At 37.9% G+C, this 14,392-nt stretch overlaps 1 long non-coding RNA gene across 1 annotated transcript; it reads left to right on the top strand.

Annotated features, from left to right (window-relative positions):
* The first annotated feature begins 6,309 nt into the window (after positions 1–6,309).
* Positions 6,310–8,994, top strand: LOC127560421 (uncharacterized). Its single transcript, XR_007953336.1, has 2 exons — positions 6,310–6,578; positions 8,068–8,994. It is a non-coding gene; the product is annotated as an uncharacterized LOC127560421 (long non-coding RNA).
* Positions 8,995–14,392: the final 5,398 nt, after the last annotated feature.

The raw sequence follows: 14,392 nt of genomic DNA on the forward strand, positions 1-14,392 counted from the left end.
TATTGATAGAACCCATGCCAGGGTAATTTTTTACAACATTATGCCTTGCATTCACTTCCCTTCCGATTTTCCCCCTCTCTCCCTCCACTCCCTCCCCTAGATGGCAAGCAGTCCTTTACATGTTGAATAGGTTACAGTATATCCTGGAGACAATATACATATGCAGAACCGAACAGTTTTCTTGTTGCACAGGGAGAATTGAATTCAGAAGGTATAAATAATCCGGGAAGAAAAACAAAAATGCAAGTAGTTTATATTCATTTCCCAGTGTTCTTTCTTTGGGTGTAGCTGCTTCTGTCCATCTTTGATCAATTGAAACTGAATTAGCTCTCTTTATCGAAGAGATCCACTTCCATCAGAATACATCCTCATACAGTATCGTTGCTGAAGTATATAATGATCTCCTGGTTCTGCTCATTTCACTTAGCATCAGTTCATATAAATCTCGCCAGTCCTCTCTGTATTCATCTTGCTGGTCATTCCTTACAGAACAATAATATTAAATAACATTCATATACCACAATTTACTTAATCATCCTCCAATTGATGGGCATCCATTCATTTTCCAGCTTCTAGCCACTACAAACAGGGCTGCCACAAACATTTTGGCACTCTGTATGTAGTTTCCCTTCTTTAGTATCTCTTTGGGGTATAAGCCCAGTAGAAACACTGCTGGATCAAAGGGTATGCACAGTTTGATAACTTTTTGAGCATAGATCCAAATTGCTCTCCAGAATGGCTGGATGTGATCACAACTCCACCAACGATGTATCAGTGTCCCTGTTTTCCCACATCTCCTTTAACATTCCACATTATCTTTCCCTGTCACTCTAGCCAATCTAACAGGTGTGTAGTGGTATCTCAGAGTTGTCTTAATTTGCATTTCTCTGATTAATAATGTCAATCTGCATATATCAAAAGATATGTGCATTTCCAACAAAATTGTGTCGGTAAACAAGCCACATATTGTCTGGTTTCTCCCTAAAATGACAGATTGCTTGGACTGACTTGATTTCTTTTAGAAGGGTATTTGTGGATTTAAAGAAAATTGTTACTTGTTATCTAATTTACGGTTTAAAAATTCTGTGATATGATGTGCTATGTGAATTTGTCAACTATGTATTACATTTATTCAGTGTTGGATCTGTTACTTTATTAAACTTATCAAGCCTCCATGTTTGCTTTACTGGCAAAGGATGATTTAACTTGGGTTAAACCTGAAGCTTTGGGTCCTCATGTAAAATAAGGAGGTTGGAATGATGTTCCAAGGCAATGGTGTTGCCTTAAGTAGGACAAATCTCAGTCTTCATTTTAGGGTATGGGTGAACAAAGGGACTAATGAGGGGGGGACTGTTTTAGTTTTAATTATACTGTGGGGGACAAAGGAAGAGATGACCTGTTTGGGGCTTGCTTTTCAGGAAAATGATTAATTTGGAATGGATAAAGACTTGGCAGAGCTCAACAAGGGTCTATTTCAATACTTCCAGGCATGGAGTGATAGGTTCAGCAATGTCAAGAACAAAGAAGGTAGCTTACCTTGACAACAGCTTGGGTATGGAAAGGTGAGAGAATGAGGAATCCAGGCAAATCCTATTTCCAGTCTCAGGAGCTGAGAGAATAATATTGCCTTCTAAGGGAAAAAGTAATAGGAAGGGAGTGGGAAAAGCATGAATTCAGTTTTTCAGACATGATGAGCTTAGGATTTCTAAGAGCTATCCAATTTGGGATACTTGAAAGACAAAAGGAGAAGGTAAAAACATCCAGAGAATCCAGGTAGAGAATGAGGACTGAGAAAGAAGGTGGAATAATAAGGGGTTAAGAAAAGAATGGAGGAACATTTCATAGAAGTCATTTTCAAGAAGTTTTGTTTAGCTACAAAGGGCAGGAGAGGTGAATGCTAGTGAGGATAAGAGGAAGTGAGGTCTTTATTTATTTATTTATTTGAGTACTGAGCAGACCTAAATAGGCCTGTAGTGGTGAATGATTCAAAGAGACATTAGAAAAAATGACCTGGGAGGAATGATACAAGACATCTATTGTAGTTGAAATCTTTGTTCAGTTAGAGGGATTAGCCTTTGTAAGAGCACCTTTTCATGTGAGATTGTAATGGACAAGACATGAGTGACAATGAAGTAAGGAATATGTAAGGTACATTTAATGGCCTCAATTTTTTTTTCTATAAAATAGGCAAGATTCTGTTATGGGCCAGAACTCTGAACTTGAAACAAAGGATTCTTACAAGGTGCTAAGTAAGTAGAATTGATAGAGACAATAGTTGTCTAATTTAGTATGGTTCAGTATGATTGATTTAATCATGTTATGAAGATGTTATGGGCCAGAACTTGAAACAAGGTTGTAAGTAGAATTGAGGAGACAGTGGTTAAATCTAGTTTAGCATTGATTTAATTCTACAACAAATAATGGTTTCCTAGTGATATAATGTTTGGTGTATACTCAGTGTGGGGCATATAAGCAAGAAGCTCTGGGGGCCAAAAACACAAGTATACTAGAAGCTCTCAGAGCCTCAGCCAGGATTCAGCCAGAAGGAGAACGAGGGAAGACCAGAGAAGTGGTGGCAGGCTGTCCTGTGGAGAACACTGAAACCAAATTCAGAAGGACTCTTAGGAAAACTAGCAGAGCCCCAAGTGAAGAAGATAAGATTTTGAAGGAGACAAAGGATTTGGACTTTAACTCCTGGCTGCATTTGGGGTGATTACTGAACTGAAAGGAAGACTGCTCCCAGAAGCCCCCAAAAAACCTGCTTCCAGAGAAAACTACATTTTAGAGAAGAATATTACAAAATTCTGAGCTAAGAGAGTGAGGAAATGGGGAACAATAACAGATGGGATGAAAAAAAAAAGGGATAGTGAATTGATAAGGGAGGGACACACGAATTGCCTAAGCAGTAGAGAGGCCTGAGTTGGAATAGTATAAGAATTTGTAGTCAGATACAAGATACAAGTTGGCAGGAGAAAAAAAGGCGAGGAACTTCATAGAAGAGGATGATGTAGACTAGTTCAACTGGTTCAATAAGGAGTTAATATGAGAGGGGAAAAGTGACAATGTAAGGGAGTTGGCCTGAGGTTGAAATATAGGAGATTTTGTTATGTATGAAGAGTAGGACTTGACAAGGAGAGGCAAAGGAAGTGGAGAGTCAATAGTTTATGAACAGATAAGGTGCCAGAATTTTTTTAGGTAGTGTTTTTGGGTGATGGCAAAGTCAAGGTTATAACCATTTCTATAAGACTGAAATGATCAGGTGTATTAAATACAATGCCCCATTCTTTCCAGAGAAGACTAGAGATTGAACTAGAGACAGGAATTCTATTTCATGAGTCCCCTTAGAAATAGAAGGTCCCATTTCCTGTGACCCTTCCTCCGTGTTCTTCTCACACATACCATTTATATTTGTTTTGCAAGCAATTGAGGTGACATGATCTTACCCAGGGTTACACAGCTAGGAAGTGTTAAATATCTGATGGCAGATTTGAATTCAGTTCCCCCTGACTACAGGACTAGTGCTCTATGCATCTAGCTGCCTTTCACATGTACCATTTATGAGACATAATAAATTTCAACCCCTTCTTCTCTACAGTAGCGTGCCTTATAAAATTCTTATGTTCTTCATTTGTTTCAGTTGTATCTGGTTCTAGTCTACAGAGGTTTATCTTGGCAGAGAAAATGGAGTTGTTTGCCATTTCCTTCTCCAATTCTGAAGGAACTCTTATCCTATTTTAATGTTAGCCCTTCATCATCATACAATCCCTTCCAACTGCTCAAAAATCATATACACATACATATATATTTGTGTGCACTATATACGTGTACATAATACATGTATAAAATATGTGTGTGATTTATATTTATATTTATATGTGTATATGATTTAGACAAATGACATTTGTTAACATGGTTCACAAGATCCATAGTTACTTGTATTTGTTAATAGTTGATTTTACAAACTTACAAGTTTTGATATATGTATGTTATGGAACATTATTGTTGTATGAGAAATGATGAGCAGGATGATTTCAGAGGAGTCTGAAGAGATTTACATAAACTGATGCTGAGTGCAGTGAGAAGAACTAAAAGAACATTGTACATAGCAACAGCAAGATTATACAATGATCAATTCTGATGGATGTGGCTCTTTCCAGTGAGGAGATGATTCAGGCCATTTCCAATGATCTTGTGATGAAAAGAGCCATCTATACCCAGAGAAAAGACTGTGGGAACTGAGTGTGGTTCACAACATAGTATTTCCACTTTTTTGTTGTAGTTTGCTTGTATTTGGTTTTCTTTCTCATTTTTTTCACTTTTTGATCTGATTTATCTTGTGCAGCATGCTAATTGTGGAAATATATATAAAGAATTGTCCATGTTCAACATATATTGGATTACTTGTCACCTAAGGGTGGGATGGGAACGGAGGGAGAAAAAAATCTGGAATACAAGATTTTGCAAGGGTGATATTGAAAATTATCTATGCATGTTTTGAAAATAAAAAGTTTAAATAAAAACAAATTAATTGTAGTTTTTCCTTTGTTGCTCCAGAAAATCATTCGCCTTTTCTCCATAACATCCTGACAATCATTTACATCCACTTCTATGAAGATCACATCTGGGTACTTTTCACAACATGGGATAAAAGAAATGTATTTCTATTAAAGTTCTGCAATTAAAGCAAAAGTATTTTGCAAATACTTGCAAAAAGTATTCATTTGATACCTTCTTCAATACTTTTAGTACTCTCCTGTGATTCTTTCTTTTACTCAAGTTAACAAGTCAGCTTTTGTGATCCCCAAAATATAGTGTTTAGGAGATGGAAAATAACCAATAGTCTTGTCTAGGATTGTGATGGGGTTTGATTAACTTTTAAAAATGATGACAACTCTTTCCTTCAGTATACTGGCCAAATTTTTCTATACAGTTTACAGTTCAGAATCTTTATCTGATGCTTTTCCCATCCTGAACTATTATTTTGAGCTGTGTCTCCCTTTATTTTGAGTGTGGTTTGTTTTTCAAGCCATTTCTCAGGGTAAACCAAATCTTAAATTCTTTTCTTTCTTTTCTTTATTTATTTTTAATTCTCTGGGCCCATAGAGGCTTTAGGATGCTCCCATTACTTTTATTTCTCAATAGTACTTAATTTTTCTAAAAACAAATAAAGATAATTTTCATTTTTGTAAGACTTTGTATTCTAAACTTTTCTCCTCTCTCTTTTCTACCTCCTCTCCAAGTCAGCAAGCAATATGATATAAATTAAATATGTGCAATCCTTTTAAACATTTATCTACTTGTCTTGTGCCAGAAAAATCAAATCAAAAGGGAAAAAAACAAGAGAAAAAAACCAAACAAACGGTGAAAATACTAAATTTCAATCCACATTCATTCTCCATAGTTCTCTTTAGGGAATTAGTTAGCATTTTCCTTCCCAAGTCTATTGGAATCAATATTGGAATGCATTGAATCAATGCATTGTTGAGCCAAGTCCATCACATTAGATCGTCACATATTCTTGTTATTCTTTATAGTGTTCTGGTTCTGCTCATTTCATTCGGCATCAGTTCATTTAAGTCTTTCCAGGCTTTTCTGAAATCAGCCTGCTCACCATTATATATATGATATATATATAATACACAATCTTAAATTCTTAAACCAGAAATCTCCTTTTCCCAAGATTTCAGAGCCACATTCAAAAGACGTCCCCCACACCAACCACAGATTTTGTGGCCTCTTTTCCCTTCCCAGCCTTAGGTAGAAAGCCTCCAAGGAGGGAAAGTACCCTGCCCACCTTCCCTACACACCCACACCAGCCTCAAGGAATTCTTCATCGTTTTATGACAAGTTTTCAAATCTCAATTCTCGCCTCTATCTTTCTTCCTGAATTTAGGGAATATTTTTTTTTTTGGGGGGGGAGGTAATTCAGCCCGGGTCTCCCGAATCAGCAAGAACAAGTGCAGTAGTGCATCAGGAAGGAAAGAGGGACAGCTTTGTTCTTGCCATCTCCTCCCCCCACCAAACACTTCCACTACCCCGGAGCTTGTTCGGGCAAGTCTGGCCCCGAGCCACAAGTACAGCCGGCCTCCAGTCCACTCACTTCTCTTTCCCCTAGAGGGAGGGGAAATTAATCCTCAATTAGCTCAGCTGCCCAGGGAGGGAGGGACAAGATTTACTAGGTGCTTTAAGGCTCAAGCGCGGTGGGGGAGGGATAAAAGGCGGGGCGGATCGTGAGAGCCCGGGTGGAAGGGTGGGGAGTAGGTTTCCCTACGTCACTGGGAAAGTCCCTTTTTTGAGTCGGAGCTCCGGGAACCCTAATCACAAGGCAGGAGAAGGTCGCAGCGAGCGCAGGCAGAACACTGCTTGGGTCTCCAAGCTAACGCGCTCTCCTCTGCTCTTGTCCACGTCACAGGACTGCTCCTGACTCCAGAGACCCTCCAGAGCAAGGATTATCATCCATCTGCTCTTTTTCTGCCTACTCGCCAGAACTTCCCCCAGTCTGATCAGGATGTCTGGGCAGAACGAACCAGAATCCCTACCATCAAATGAGTCCAGTCCTTCGCCTCTGCAACCTGCAGGTAAGAAAGGTAGCTGTCTGAGATGGGGAAGAGGGATTCGGATATTACAAGCAGAGGCCGCTACTTATCGCTCTAGTTTAGCGAGACCTTAGATGTATTTACAAGTACAAAATCGTGCCTTAAAGCCTTTAAGTGAGGTTTTGCTGATTTGGTGGAGGACAGTTCAAACCCAAGTCCTCTTCAAATTAGCTGAGCCGACGAGCCTTACTCCGGTTTGCGCCTTGATTTCAAAATTGGAAAGAGTTAGATTTCTAACCCGAGAAAGGGAGAGGCGGGTTCTGGAGAAGAGATTGCTGGGGAGGGGGGTGGGGGAAAGAGGCTTCCGAGGGGATGGAGTGTCGAGGAGGCTTTCCCGATTCCTGAGTCTGGACCAGTTTGGGGCCCGAGGGAAGAAAGAAATGCTTGGGTCCAGCATAAAAGTTTTTTTAGTCTCCCACCTCTGGGTTTAGCGGGTTGTGAGTCGATTGCAATTTTGTCTCCTTTGTGAAAGAAGTCAGGACTGGATGCTTAGGGATCACTTGTTGAACTTGACTAGATTGGGGGTGGGGTGGAGAGATAACAGCCCGGGAAGAAATTTGCTCCGAAGAAACTCAATGTCCAGGCCCTTCGACTTGTTTTTAACTGGACTTTTTTGAGGCTTCTTTGGACTGCAGCAATACCCCGATGTCCGGCACACATTACCCTTATCCCCAAACACATACATATTTGGAAAAATAGCAGGAATGGAACTAGCACCTGCCCTAGATGGGAACAGTGACTGGGTTTATTCATATATAAATGTCTAGTGTATTTTGAGGGTCTTTTCTTTTTGCTCAATGAAACACCCAAAATTGACTTCTTTGCCTTTTAGAAGTTGGAAGTTGTAATTGAGTTCCTCAATTTGTCTTCTGTAAACTGAACATCTAGGGCTATAAATCAGTGTTTTAAAATTGACTGTATCAGACATGTGGTTTCTGTATTCTTTGCTTTCAGGGACAGTTAAGGTGGATTTTTCTTAATATGTGGAAAGCTCTTTTGAGCCAGCATGAGAAGTAAGATTTAGAGCTTATAGGGACCTAGGAGCCATTCTTTTCAACCACTGAAAATCAAGAGCAAGATAAAAGCCAAAGAGGATGTTTGGAACCTGGAAAGATTTTGTTTAAATCAAGTGCCTCAGCCTTTTAATTTTTTTAATTTTTTCTTTTTTTAGTTCAAATGGATTTTATGGCCTAAATCATGTATTTTCCATTTTCATTTACCTAAAATTCTATTCTTGGTTAAAATAGCATCTTAAGATGTTTTAAAGATCTTGTTTGAGAATAGCACTAATTTTACCTAGGAAATGAAAGCTGATAGAAATGTAGAAATTGAAATTGGTAGAAATGTACAAAATCAGTAACTGGATCAGAAAATTGCTGTTATGGTCTTTGTTTTTAGTTGAGAAACTTACTTACAGATATCAAGGCTCCCTCTTCTAATTTTGAACATGTTGAAAATGTTTTTTTCCCAGATGGAGAAGCCAATCCAGTTGTTGTTGAAGTGGCCAGACTAATGCAAGAAATTGGAGACAAGCTGTATTTGGAATACCTTCTTCGCAACATGACATGAAGTTGATTTTGGACGATCCTCAATATATTCACATAGTAAAAGGCTTTGAGAGGGGAAATGTAAAAGTTTAAAAGGAGCTTTAATAGTGAATGCTCATAAGAATATCCATACTAGGAAAAAAATGTTTTGGAGATTTGTTTGGAGCCATTGTTTTCAACCATTGAAAATATAGAGCAAAATGAAAGTCAAAGATGTTTGGAACCTGGAAGGTTTTTGTTCTATTTCGGTATTTTTTACATAGGGTTCAATGTGGAATGTTTACATGTTACTATAGGTACAAATAAGATATCTACATTGTGAACAGTGTCTCACTCTCTTAAACAACAGAATTTCTAATGACAACTGCTTTTGCATGCCAGATAAATGTGGTTCAGTCTGTGTATATCAAGACCATGTAATTTCAATTAAATGTGATAGTAAAGCCACATTTGTGGTCTGCATTCTCCCTGAAACAATGACTGATTGCTTGAACTGACTAGGTTTCTTTTAGAAAAATGTTGGTGAATTTTAAGGAGAAGAAAATAAGAATTTGGCAAATTTGAATTGCAGACAGGAATTCTCTTCTGAAATCAGTAGGAATTTTACATTTTGGACTTTTTCTTGAACAATTGCAATTTAATTTTGGTCCTGGGGATTGGAGATTTCAAAGAACATTGTTATTTATCTAATTTATGGTTAAAAAGTTCTGTTTTTTTTCGTATTTATAAAATAATGTGCTATGTAAATCTGTTAATGTATGACATTTATTCGTTGTTTGATATGTTACTGCATTAAAATGTTCATGTTACTCTTAAAATGACATGTTACTGCATTAAAATTATAGCCTCCATTGAGAATGATTTAACTTCCTAAGCCTTGGGTTCTTCTGTAAAATGAGGGTGTTGGATAAGTGTTCCCAAGCTGATAAATCTCAGTTTCTATTTTAGAGGCCATGGGGGTACCAGTGAATAAATTTGAAGGAAGCTTATTGAGGGAGGGACATATTTAGGTGGTTAAGTAGAGTGAGTGCTATAATGAAAACAAATTAGCTAGGTGGTACAGTGGATAGAGTAGTGGATCTGAAGTCTAGAAGACACTAGCTGTGTGGCCCTGGGCAAGTAATTTAATCCTGTTTACCTTAGTTTCATCAGTGTGTAAAATAAGTTGTAGAAAGAATTGGCAAATCACTCTATCTTTGCACTATAACCCCAAATGAGGAAACTGACTTGGACAGGACTCAGCAACAATAGAAGAATTACTATTCCTTGGAGGAGAGAGCCACATTATTGCTCTATTTCCTGTGTAGATGGAAGGAGAAAGAGATCAAATTCTATAATTAGATGAAGGATTGTCAACTTATCTTCAACCCTTCTGGCAGCTGGTGTAGCATCTCTGGACTCTTTTCCTTTAATTAATTTTTGGAAATTTTACATTTCAGTGAAATTCCTCCTTAAAACAGTTCATTCAACTGGAGCAGTCAATACAATGAATACAAAGTAAAAAACAAAACAAAACAAAAAACCCTTGCTGATTATGTACACCCAGACCATTACACTGAAAACCTTTGGCCAGTGCTTAAAATCTTTTTTTCCTATTTCTAGTCCCCAGTCTTCCTGCCTGAGGGTTCAACCTCGTGAAGGACTAAAGAAAAGTTTCTTTCATTAATGCTGAGGCACATCTATTATTGAGATATGATGTTCCCCATCTTCCTAACCTCTTAACCCCACACAAATTTCCATTATAAATGTGTACTATCTGTTTGTTCTACATTCATACAAGAAAATATCTTTATTATGCATTTGTTAGTAACACAGAGTTTCGGAACATGAATGCTACATAAGATATGTCTTCAAGAGCCAGCTGTCTTATCTCCCAGGTTGACCTTTGGCATTGTTTGGGAAGGTAATGTGAAAAGCTAGTCTAATAAAACATTAAAAAAAAAAACCCTGCAAATTGCATTTCATGTTGTTGCAAACCTGCTTTTATAACGGAAGTACTGTTCAAGTTCAAGAAAAAACTTCAGTGATGTCAGAAGTTATGCAACTCCAATCTTAAGGCAGTTTTTTTTTAAACCAAAGTAGAAAATTACTTTCAACTACATTGTTAGTGAATAAGTCAAAAGAGCTGTACAAAAATTATCAACAAAAATTGTGACTTTTTATTGATTGTCTTAGACACTAAAGGATTTAAAACTGCACAAAATATTAGCCAGTTGTGCAGGTCAAAGTAGAGGAGCAAGTACTCTGAAAGTAAAGTTAATCTGCATTACTAAACTGTTCTTCAACCCTTTTCCTAGCATTTAGAGCAGTACTTGCCACCTTATGGGTGCTTTATAAATACTGATTAATTTGTCCTGATTGTATGTTTGTCAGTTTCTGAGGCGTAAATTTTCATACTGAATCTTTTTTAACAATTGTCTGGGAGAAGGCTGTTGGCTTCAGTGTACCCCTGAAGCTATCCCATTTCTTACTTTTACAGGTGGAGAACCTAAGTTTCAGAAAAAGGAACTTGTCTGTGGAAAATGTTTTTTCCCCCCAATTTTGGCATTCTCCTCTCCTCCCTATCACATCACCACATAGAAATGTGATTTGAATTTTTAAAAATTTCATTTATTCCATTTTTAATATATGGAATAAAACAGGCATTTCTATAACATAGTATAATAAAAAGAATTACACCCAAACCACACAAAACTATTACATATAATTTGTTATCTTTTAAATACATAATAAAATTATCTTCCCCTGCCCCCCTTTTGTCCTTTCCTTTTGAATGCTGGAAAAAAAAAAAGCAATAACATTTTCTCTTGCTCAAGTAGCTCTTAACAGTACTCATCCCACTCCCAAATAAATACTGCTGTTTTGTATTTAATAGCCCTTCATAACTTGGTCTAGACCCTTTCCAAGCTGATTCGGGTTACTTTTCTTCGGACATCATACCTTCCAGTTAAATTGATCTACTCCCTCTAGAGGAATTCATAATACTTCTTCCTCTAGAGCCTTCCCAGATGTCAGCACCCCCAGATGCATGGAAGACACTCTGTCCTGATTTCTATGCTGGGAACTCCCAAGTCCCTTCAAAGCTCATCCCATCTCATTCAAAGAAACTTACTGATTCCCTTTAGTTATGAACATATCCAGCCTCCATCACTTTGTATTTACTTTGTGTATTTCTGATTTTATTACCTGTATTCTCTTAGTGAGAATATGAACAAACTGCTCTCTGTCTTCATTTCCCCTGCTGTTAGTGTAGTGAATGGCTGAAATATAGTTGGTGCTTATTTTGATTTCTTTTATACCCACCTTCTGATCAACTTTTCACTTGGGCTACTTCAATATGAGTTTAGTTGGGAGGGGAGGGGGAGAAATAATAAGATTCAAAGGGAGGGACAGGGTAGTGATAAAAGCCTAGAGTTGAGAATGGATTTGATATTAATAATAGAACATGGCGTGACCTCTCAGAATACTCTGAATCAATGTTATAGTATTGGTATCATTTTCTTTCCACATTACCCTAAAGAAGACAATAGGAGATGGTATCTTTTTTTTTCTTATTACAGATACGATTTTTAGTTAATATGGCACAGTGCAAATAAAATTGCACCCTGCTAGTGCATAACCAGCTCTGATGAAAGATGTCATAAAATGAGAGAGATGTGTTTGTATGTGTAGCAAAGTTACACACTGATTAAAAAGCTTCAGTGATCAGATCCTAGACTCTAGATTTAGTCATTGGACACGAGGTTGAGCTTTGGTGTGTGTGTGTGTGTGTGTGTGTGTGTGTGTGTGTGTGTATTTGGGGGGCGTGGAGGAGACAGAGGAAATCCATGAATGCCAGAGAGTTGTTTAAGTTGTTTAAGAATCTGTAGGTCAGTGAAGAGGGTGAATCTCACAGAAAAGCATGAAATCATCTCAGAATGATTTAGAAATCAGTCCAAATTGGAGTTGGAAAAATAGCTTCTAGGGGGAAGTGGTGAGAGAATAACTCTTGGCTCTGTGGTCTTGGCCACAAGTTTGCATTAAAAATGCAATTAAATGCTGGGATCTCTTCAGAACTCTCCTTGGTTTACATATTTGATGATTTATCCTCTCTCTGATTAACTGGATTAATTTGACAAAGTGACTTTGAAGTCAGTAAATATTTTCATCTCTTTTTATAGTGTAGGTAACTGGAATCCTAACAGATAGGTTGCACAGGTCCTGTTTATCAGAGTATTTCCACAAAGTTCTACTGTGACAATTAGAAGTAAGCTGAGGAAATAGGGCCCAGGGGGTGGGGGGTGGGGAGATAGAGCAGGGGCGGGAGGAGGAGGGAAGTGCTAGATTTAGAGTTTTAAGACCTGAGTCAGAAGCCTAATTTCCTTTTTTGCTACTTAGGTAACCTTGGGCCATCATTTAATCCCTCTAGGCCCAGTTTCCTGTTTCTAAAATGAGTGAGTAGTAAAAGACTTCTGAAATCCCCTCCAATCTAAATATATGACCTAGTTCACCACACTAAAGAACCACAAGTTTCCTTTCTAATAATTGGAATAAATAACAATAATTGTGTTTACTGATTTTTCAAAGTACTATTACCACTGCTTACAAGAACATGTCATTAAAACCACAAGTTCAATGGTGAACCTTTTTACCTCCACCACATCACAAAATGAACTTAGAGTTCATTTTCCCCTTATGATTACTTGGAAACATTTCAGTCTGTAAAAGGTTTTATTTGTAAACATTTCCTTGGCTAAGTTTCAAATGGGTGTCATAAAGTCAATAAATCTTGGTCCAGCCTCTCCCACTTTTGGAGAGCCTTGTTATTGCTTCACTGGCCTCCCTGGTCATAAACAGTCCTTTCTATACAATGGAAGGCTAATGACTCATAATTCAACATTCATATTCATGTCACTGCAGTCATTGAACAATGTTAGCCTCGTCCCTAGTCTGTCTCCTGGAAAGCTCAGCTGGACCTTATTGCTATGGAGCAGAAAACTGGTGGTTTTATGAAGCTTCAGATCTTGAGTTGGGAGAGAAAAGAGAGTTGGTTGATGAAGGAGAAAAGGAGTGTGCAGGAACTTGCAAAGAAACATGAAACAGCTGTTGGATCAATCGATCAATAAACATTTATTAAATGCTTACTTTGTTTCAGGTGCTTGATATCCTAAATACTGTGGATGCAAAAAGTGTCTAAAGATAGTCCCTGCCCTCACAGATCTTACAATCTAATAGGAGAGACAACACAAAAATAAATATGTACAAAACGAAATTACTTACAGGATAAATAGAAGATAATTATTCACCCGAGGGAAGGTATTAAGTTGAAGAGGTTTTTAGGGAAGGTTTCCTGTGGAAGGTGGGATTTTAGTTGGGATTTAAAGTGCCAAAGTGGAGGAGAGAGAGCATTTAAAGTATGAGGGGACAGCCAGAAAAAATGCCCAGAAACTAAAGAATGGTAAGTCTTGTTTATGGAACAGTTAGAACATCTGTCTCCCTTAATGAAAAAGTATTTACAAGTAAGGTGTAAGAAGACGGGAGAATAGGAAAAGGTTAAGTTATGAAGGACTTTGAATGACAAAAAGCACTTTTATTTGATCCTAGAGGCAATAGGGAGCCACTAGAATTTATTGAGTAGGAGAATGACATGATTGGGCATATGTTTCAGGAAAATCACTTTAGTAGCTAAATGGAGGATGGATTGAAGTGGACAGAAACTTGGGGCAGACAGACCCACCAGCAGGCTTGCAATTATCAAGGTATTAGAGTGTTAGCAGGATCAGACTAGAGAAGGTGGCAACTAGGAAGATTTGCCAAGGTGAAAATAATAGGACTTGGCAATATATTGGATATTAGGTTGAGAGAGTGAGGAAATCAGAAATACTTCTCAGGTTGTGAGTCCGAGGGACTGGGAGGAAAGCGTTACTCTCTTGGGTAATAGGAAAGGATGGAGAGGATTTAGGGGAAAAGCTAATGAGCTCAGTTTTGGAAATGTAGCTGGATATCTAGTTAAGGATATCTGAAGGGCAGTTGGAGATGTTAGATTGGAGGTCTGCTAAGAGTTTGGGGCAGGATAGATAGATCTGAGAATTTTTGGCTTTGAGATAGTAATTAAATCTGTGAGAGCAAACAGGATCATTCAGTGAAGTAGTATTGAGGGAAAGAAAAACTCCATTCTAGATAGAACCACGTGGGACACTTACTATCAGAGGGACCTAGCAGGGACCTTAAAGGTTTGAGTTCCAGCTTAGTCATAAATTAGTCATGTGA

The sequence above is a fragment of the Antechinus flavipes genome, chromosome 1 (assembly GCF_016432865.1).
Source record: "Antechinus flavipes isolate AdamAnt ecotype Samford, QLD, Australia chromosome 1, AdamAnt_v2, whole genome shotgun sequence".
NCBI classification, from domain to species: domain Eukaryota; kingdom Metazoa; phylum Chordata; class Mammalia; order Dasyuromorphia; family Dasyuridae; genus Antechinus; species Antechinus flavipes.